Source organism: Littorina saxatilis, linkage group LG4 (assembly GCF_037325665.1).
Source record: "Littorina saxatilis isolate snail1 linkage group LG4, US_GU_Lsax_2.0, whole genome shotgun sequence".
In the NCBI taxonomy this organism is placed as follows: Eukaryota; Metazoa; Mollusca; class Gastropoda; order Littorinimorpha; family Littorinidae; genus Littorina; species Littorina saxatilis.
Window position 1 is genome coordinate 2,861,933 of NC_090248.1, and position 7,500 is coordinate 2,869,432.

The 7,500-nt window shown below is 41.7% G+C and overlaps 1 protein-coding gene across 1 annotated transcript in view; it reads right to left on the reverse strand.

The window, feature by feature from the left end:
• LOC138963776 (multiple epidermal growth factor-like domains protein 10) overlaps window positions 1–7,500 on the reverse strand; it is a 44,212-nt gene that overhangs the window by 22,143 nt on the left and 14,569 nt on the right. The window lies entirely within an intron of this gene.

A 7,500-nucleotide genomic window follows, 5' to 3' on the forward strand; every position in this document is an offset into this window, starting at 1 on the left:
GATGAACTGCGCTGCGTGTTTTGGTTTATTTTGATCCCATGTGCATCTGATTCATTTTCTTTGGCAAAAGCGTCTGGCTGTTTGAGTCTTGTTTGCTTTTCCGTTTTGTCTTCACTTGTTTTCTATTATTGACTTTTGTTCTTACATTTGTTAGGTATTGTTTCGTGTTACCTACACCGTTTCTTGTGCTTATTCCCCTTTCGTTTAATAGTGCTTTTTAATTTCAATTTTGCGTTGTTTTATAACCTATGAGAGATTCTTCCTCGGGCATACGTGTCGGTCATGTTAATGTGTATCACCTAGGCAACAAGTTGCATGACATCTTCTCTCTTCTTAGCGGACCCCCGCGCCTCCACCTCCTTGGTCTCACGGAAACCCGCTTAAATTTGCAATCTGATTCCGAACTTTCCATTCCCAATTATACTTTTCTTCGAAAGGACGCCACTCGTTCTCCCCAGACGGGCCTCGGCATCTATGTTCACAATGACGTATTGCCTTATGTCACGCGGCGCCCGGATCTAGAGACCGGGGGAGTGGAGAGCATGTGGGTTCAGCTAAAGCGTAGTACTAAAGACTCTACCATACTTATCTGTATCTTGTACAGAAATCCCTCTTATAATTATGCCTGGTATGATGACTTTGTGCGCATGATGGACTTGGTCACTGCGGCAAATCCAAAATCTGACTATATTCTTTTAGGGGATTTCAACATTGTTCTTTTTAAAACACACACATCCTGGGAGTCAACTTGCAATTTATTTGGACTGCAACAACTGGTGCAGCAGCCTACGCGAGTTACTCCCACCTCCTCCACCCTACTAGATCATATCTATACCAATAATGTAAACAGGGTGTCTAACGTCCGGCTCTCTGATGTCAGTCTCAGTGACCACAGTCCCATCATGTGCACGTTGTCATGGAGACCACGGAAGCGTGCCAAGGGCGAGCATACCACCTTTGAGTACCGCTCAACTAAGAACTTTAATGAAACTTCCTTTTTATATGATTTGAGTCATGTCAACTTTTCTCCTGTACATAATTGTGATAATTCTGACGATGCCTTATCCTTGTGGCAAAGCTTGTTTATGCCTATTGTGGACAAGCATGCCCCCATTCGAAGGAGGAGAGTTAAACAAAAGGCGCAGCCTGGGTGGATTACAGCTGAAATAATGGAGGCTATGAAAATTAGGGACACGCTTAAGAAGGACAAAAACACTAACGAGTACAAACTTCAGAGGAACAAAATCAGTGTTTTAGTGAAAAATTCGAAACGTAGGTATTTCGAACAGATGATTTCGAATAATTGTGATACAGCGCACCTCTGGCGTGCCATGAACGAGGTTACGCATATGCAGCGTAAGCCGTCTTTAGCGCCCTCGGTCGTGGAATCGCCAGACACGCTTAACAACCACTTCTTGTCCGCCGCATCCCTCCTTACCCAATCTAATTCTATAGCCACACAAAACGAGTTCTCTAACCCTCTCCTTGAGAGTTTCTGTAGTGACCGGCTGCGGTCTGCTGACCAGAGCCCTATCCCTGCACTGGCAGTTCATGAAGTAGGGAAATATATATCTGACCTCAAGAATAAAAAGTCCGTGGGCGTAGACACTATTAGTACCTTCTTTCTAAAACTTTCACTTCCGTATATAGTAGAGTCCCTGACGTTCTTGTACAATCTATGTATTAAAACAAAGGTCTTCCCTCTGGAGTGGAAATGTGCTAAAGTTATTCATATTCCTAAGACGTCGGATTCTAGCGACATCAACAACCTTCGTCCTATCTCTGTTCTATCGGTGCTCTCTAAGCCTCTTGAGATGCATATCCATAAACATGTAATCCATCACATGGAAAGCCACGATCTTTTTTACCAATTCCAATCTGGTTTTCGTAAGTTTCATTCTTGTTCCACGGCTCTTGTCCGTCTCTGTGACACCTGGCTGTCGGCTATCAACGATTCCAAATTAGTTGGTGCAGTTTTCCTCGATCTGAGGAAAGCGTTTGAAACAGTCGATCACAATATTCTCATAACTAAACTAAAGTTTTATATAAACAACAGTGATACAGTTAAGTTGCTTGCATCGTTCATCACGAACAGATCCCAGCGGGTATATCTAAATGGTCAATATTCACAAGATGGTGTTCTAAATTGCGGAGTTCCTCAGGGGTCCATTCTTGGCCCACTTTTATTTAGTATCTTCATAAACGACCTACCTTTGCATATTACGAATAAAAATGTATCTTGTGAGCTTTTTGCTGATGATAGCTCTCTTCACTCATCGTCCAAAAATATAGTTCAAGTGGAGGCTGACCTTCAGCAGGGAATCAACGACGTTGAACAGTGGTGTAGTAACAACAAAATGACCCTGCATCCCAAAAAATCCAGCAGTATGGTAGTCACATCTAGACAGAAACATCAGAGAGCGCCCCTTCTCCTCAACTTAAAACTGCACTCAGATCCTATAGAACAGGTTTCATCACACAGAGTACTAGGAATTGAAGTTGACCAGGAGCTTAGGTGGAACATACACGTTAAGAATGTCTGTAAAAAGCTGTCAAGCAATCTCCATCTCCTATCTAAACTAAAACCCTTTGTAGACAAGGAGGGACTGAAAATGTTTTACGTGGCACAATGTCTATCATATATTAATTATGCCTCCACGGTATGGTGCGGTGCCAGTGAAAATATAATGAAAAAACTAAACTCCTTGCACAGAAGAGGTGCTAAGCTTATTGTAACCAATCCTTATCTGTCCACGTCAGAAAAGTTGAAGGTAGCCAATATTCTTCCACTTCAACAGCAGTTTGATTACAACATCTTAATTCTAATGTACAAGGGGCTCAATGAGCTGGCCCCACCATACCTAAATGCATTCTTGACTAAAGCTTCCGAGCGTTATGTGTCAAACAAATCTATATATATATTACCAAGGACTCGCATAGATCTATACAAAACTAGCTTTGCTTTTGTGGGACCTTCACTGTGGAACTCTCTTCCTTCGAATGTACAAACGTGCCGTTCATTGAACGCATTCAAAACCTCCCTCAGGAAACACATACTGAGGTCTTCATAAGTTACGCTGCCGGTATTGTAGCTAGCTTTGTTAATTATAATTATTTTATTACTCTGAAATATTGACTGCTGCATGCCTACATAATGCTAAATCTACCTGTCTTGGTAGGCTCACTGTGTGCTTGTTGAATGGCACTTAGTTGTGTGTATATTATTATTAGTATTATATGTGTTCCTCCTTGTGCGTCTGCGTGTGAGTGCGCAAATGTGATTGCGTAATTAATGTTCCATTCTGTAATTGCTTTATTGATGTTCCATTCATGTATTTTCTACTACTTTTCTCATTTAGTATTACTGTATGCTTGATGTTTCTATGATTCTAGTCGGGCGCACGCGTGAATATGTGTTTGTGTGAATGTAAAGGGCACATTGTAAGATTAAGCCTATGGCCTAAAATGTCTACCCTTTATGTGAATAAAATGTTCTAAGTCTAAGTCTAAGTCTCTCTCTCTCTCTCTCTCCCTCTCTCTCCCTCTCTCTCTCTCTCTCCCTCTCTCTCTCTCCCTCCCTCTCTCTCTCTCTCCCTCTCTCTCTCCCTCTCTCTCTCTCTCCCTCTCTCTCTCGCTCTCTCTCTCAATCTCTGTCTCTATCCGTCTGTCTCTCTGTCTCTTGTTTCTCTCTCTTCCTCTCTCTCTCTCTCTATCTCTCTCTTTCTCTCTCTCTCTCTCTCTCTCTCTCTCTCTCTCTCTCTCTCTCTCTCTCCCTCTCTCTCTATTCTCTCTCTCTCTCTCTCTCTCTCTCTCTCTCTCTCTCTCTCTCTCTCTCTCTCTCTCTCTCTCTCTCTCTCTCTGTTTATCCCCGTCTCACCTTACCAAAAATACGAGTAAACCGCTTCGTAACAACATCTCTGCACAACCTAGCGTATTACCTAACCAACTCTTCATATGAGGACCAACGTTTCTACAGAGTTCGGCAAAACATTAAACATTATCAGCATGCGAATAACTAAACACGTACAAACAGAATACAAGTGACTGACACACAGATTGCTGTTAGGAAGTTTGCCAATGCAAAGTGGGCAAGTCACGATCCTGAATCAGTGACAACAGTATTCGATCGTCGTCTCTCTATTTCTCTGCCTGCAGTAGATTATTGCTGTACATGAGTTGGAATTACTCAATCCTTCTTCTTCTTCTTGTCGATCACACTAGCTATACTGTCAGCCCGGACAGCGAGACGAATGATGCCGTCTTCTCCAGGTCTTCCTTTCCTCCGTACAGCTTGCTGTAGAGGGAGACAGCAGTTGGCCACACGATTTTCCTCAGCCTCTCAAGGATGGTACATCGCTGGAGGATGTGTTCAGTGGTCTGGTCCTCTAGTCCACAGCTGCACGTAGGGGAGGGGACCAGCTTCATCTTTTGGGACATGTGGGCATTTAGGCGGTTATGCCCAGTGCGGAGTCACATCAGCACGACTTGTTCATGTCGCGTGAGGAGATGATAATCATCCTTCCGTTTCCGGGGCCTAAACGCCGCCTTGATGAGGGTTGTCTTCTCCATGAAGCTGACAGGGTTGTCTGCTTGGTCTCCCTGTTATTACTCAATCCTTCTTTGGTTCTCTTTCGAGTCTCTTTATCATGCACACGAATCGGATCATCTGACCTTCACAATAGTGTCGCACGTGGGCATTTCTCTGTCCGGTGTGACTTTCTTTTCATGCAGCTCGTAGTCTCTTAAAAGGTGCCTGTGCTTCTTGATGGTTGTCAGTGTCCATTTGCTTGGCTGCCTGGCTAGTATTTGCAGCGCCTTATATGTAATACATGGCTACAAGATTGTCATTCAACATCACAGCTGAACATGTTGTTCGTATCAAGTTATGGTTTGTCAACAGTGACCATAACATTGTCTGCTTTTGAGAGTCACATCTTCAATGTATGTCTTCAATACTCGACGACTCCAAATCGATAATAATTGAAAAATACAAAGGGCTTTAGATGTCAACAACAGATCATTAGCGGGGTACCCATGTGGAACAATAGCAAAAACAAGCTCTTATTCTATATCCTATTCAATTTTTAAAGCATTGTTCCTCGTGTAACCATTTGGCTTACAATCTCAAATCTGGTTAAACTTTTACATGAGAAAAGATCTTCCCTTTCTTTAGACACATGCTAAAATGAACACTTTGAATGCTTCCTTGCTGAATGGGAATTCATTGTATTTTATTTCTACGAGAAGCCACTACAGTGGATGTTTATCTGTTGAAAAAGACAAGCCAGGTTCAGACCTGGTTAACCAAACTATGTTTACGGGAGTGATTGTGCATTTGAGTCGAATGACCCTTGAAGTATGACGTTAGTTTGCTTTTTTTCATTCAATCAATAAAGAAAAGTCAATTCTGCTATTATGCAAAACATATTGAATGATTTGTTTTTCCTGTCACCTAATGCGTCACAGTGATGGTATCACATAAACACCAGTGTGTAAGGGGGGAGGTTGGGAGGGAGGGGGGGGGGGGGGTATTATACACCCATCGTACCCACTTATCCAACCCCTTAGAACTCTTTCTCTTTCATTGCAAATGCACCCAACCCTCACTTTACTAATTCACCCATCCTATAAAACACAATACGTATAACTGCAATGTGTCCTTAATGAAACATCATATACAGCTTACTCTCTACGATCAGAAAAAAACGCTTGTACCAGGCCTTGTGGTATCTTTCGTTGTTTCCTTGTTCGTACATTTTATAAAACATTAATTTTGTGACGACAACTCCTTGAGCGCAGCCTGAGGGTGTTCATTCTTTTGAAAAACAAATCAGCCTTTCACATCTCAAGGGATTTATGAAAGTGCCTGCATGTTTTTCCACGGCATCAAAATGTGTGCAGCGTTATGTTCGATTACATCTGCAAATTAAAACGGTTTTTTTTAGTTTCAGGACTTCACCACTTCAGTTATCCAAAATAGATCTACACAGACCGGCATTAAAAAACCTACAGAAATAAAACACATGGCCGTATATTTTTCTTTGCTGTTTTTGAGAAAATTAAAGGCAATAACAACAGCATTTGGTCCATGCCATTGTGTATCACAACAAAGTAATTTACATTTTATGTTTTTGTTTTTGTTTTGTTTTTGGTTCATCATTTTCAATCAATCAATCAATCAATATGAGGCTTATATCGCGCGTATTCCGTGGGTACAGTTCTAAGCGCAGGGATTTATTTATTTATTTATTTATTTATTTTTTTTTTAAATTGTTTATGCAATTTATATCGCGCACATATTCAAGGCGCAGGGATTTATTTATGCCGTGTGAGATGGATTTTTTTTTTTTACACAATACATCACGCATTCACATCGGCCAGCAGATCGCAGCCATTTCGGCGCATATCCTACATTTCACGGCCTATTATTCCAAGTCACACGGGTATTTTACCATGTTGATGTTTGTATCTTCTGTAAGGGCGTTTCTTTGCATGATCAATCTTTACTAATCAACATAAAATGCGTGTGATGTAAAATATGCAATGTCAAAGAGCACGACCGAAAATGATATCAATAATGAGGTTCTTACCGTATGTATCGTCTGTCGCAAATGACGCCGCCATTGTGCCTTCTTTGTGCACGTATGAAACGCAAAGCTTGATTGCATGATGTCATCGTGCACAAATGTAACTTGAAGTCTGATTGGCTGGAGTCAAAGGTCGTCAAGAGAGAAAACTTCTTCTCGCGCACTTATTTTCAAACCGCGCTTAGCTCCCTTCGTTAGCTGACTATTTTGGACCCTCCCTCAATAAACCCCGCCGGCTCCTACACAAATGCCCCACTTTTTCTTTGAAGTCTTTAATTGCACGTATTGAGTGTAACTTTTTCATCACACACAACATTTCGATATCTCCCCGCATAGTGCAGACGAGTTGAAACGATCCCGCAGTGGGGCACTGCGGTTATGAAATTAAAGGCCCCTCCTGTTTTTGGAACCGCAGGAGCTTTCTAGTTTGCTGTTAGGTAGATTTTTGGTTCCTCTTTCCTGTCATGCTCTCTTTTTCTTCATGAATTCTTTTCTTTTTTCTGCCTTCTTGCTCATTCACCTGTATTTTTTCCAAAAAATCTCTTCTCTTGCCGCTTGTCTCGCGATTCATGTATAGTTTAATCTGTTAGTGTTCTGATGTAAGCCCAGCAGTAGATAGGTTAAGCCTATTTTAACATACTGGAAACTGGTAATCTTCCAGTAGGTATTAATTTAGTTTTACTAAAGCCTGCTGGGACACAAGTAATGGGTTAGTGCATTTGTAAACAGGAATCGCTTGACAAGTGGCCCCCTTCATCCCCCCTTCCTCGTCCTGATATGGCTCTACGTAGTCGGCTGGACGTTAAGCAACAAATAAACAAACAAACAAACAAGTTGAAACGATGGCTCTCTCCTGTACATGGCTTATTGCACACATATATACACACTATTTCAACAATTAAATAAGCAAAAG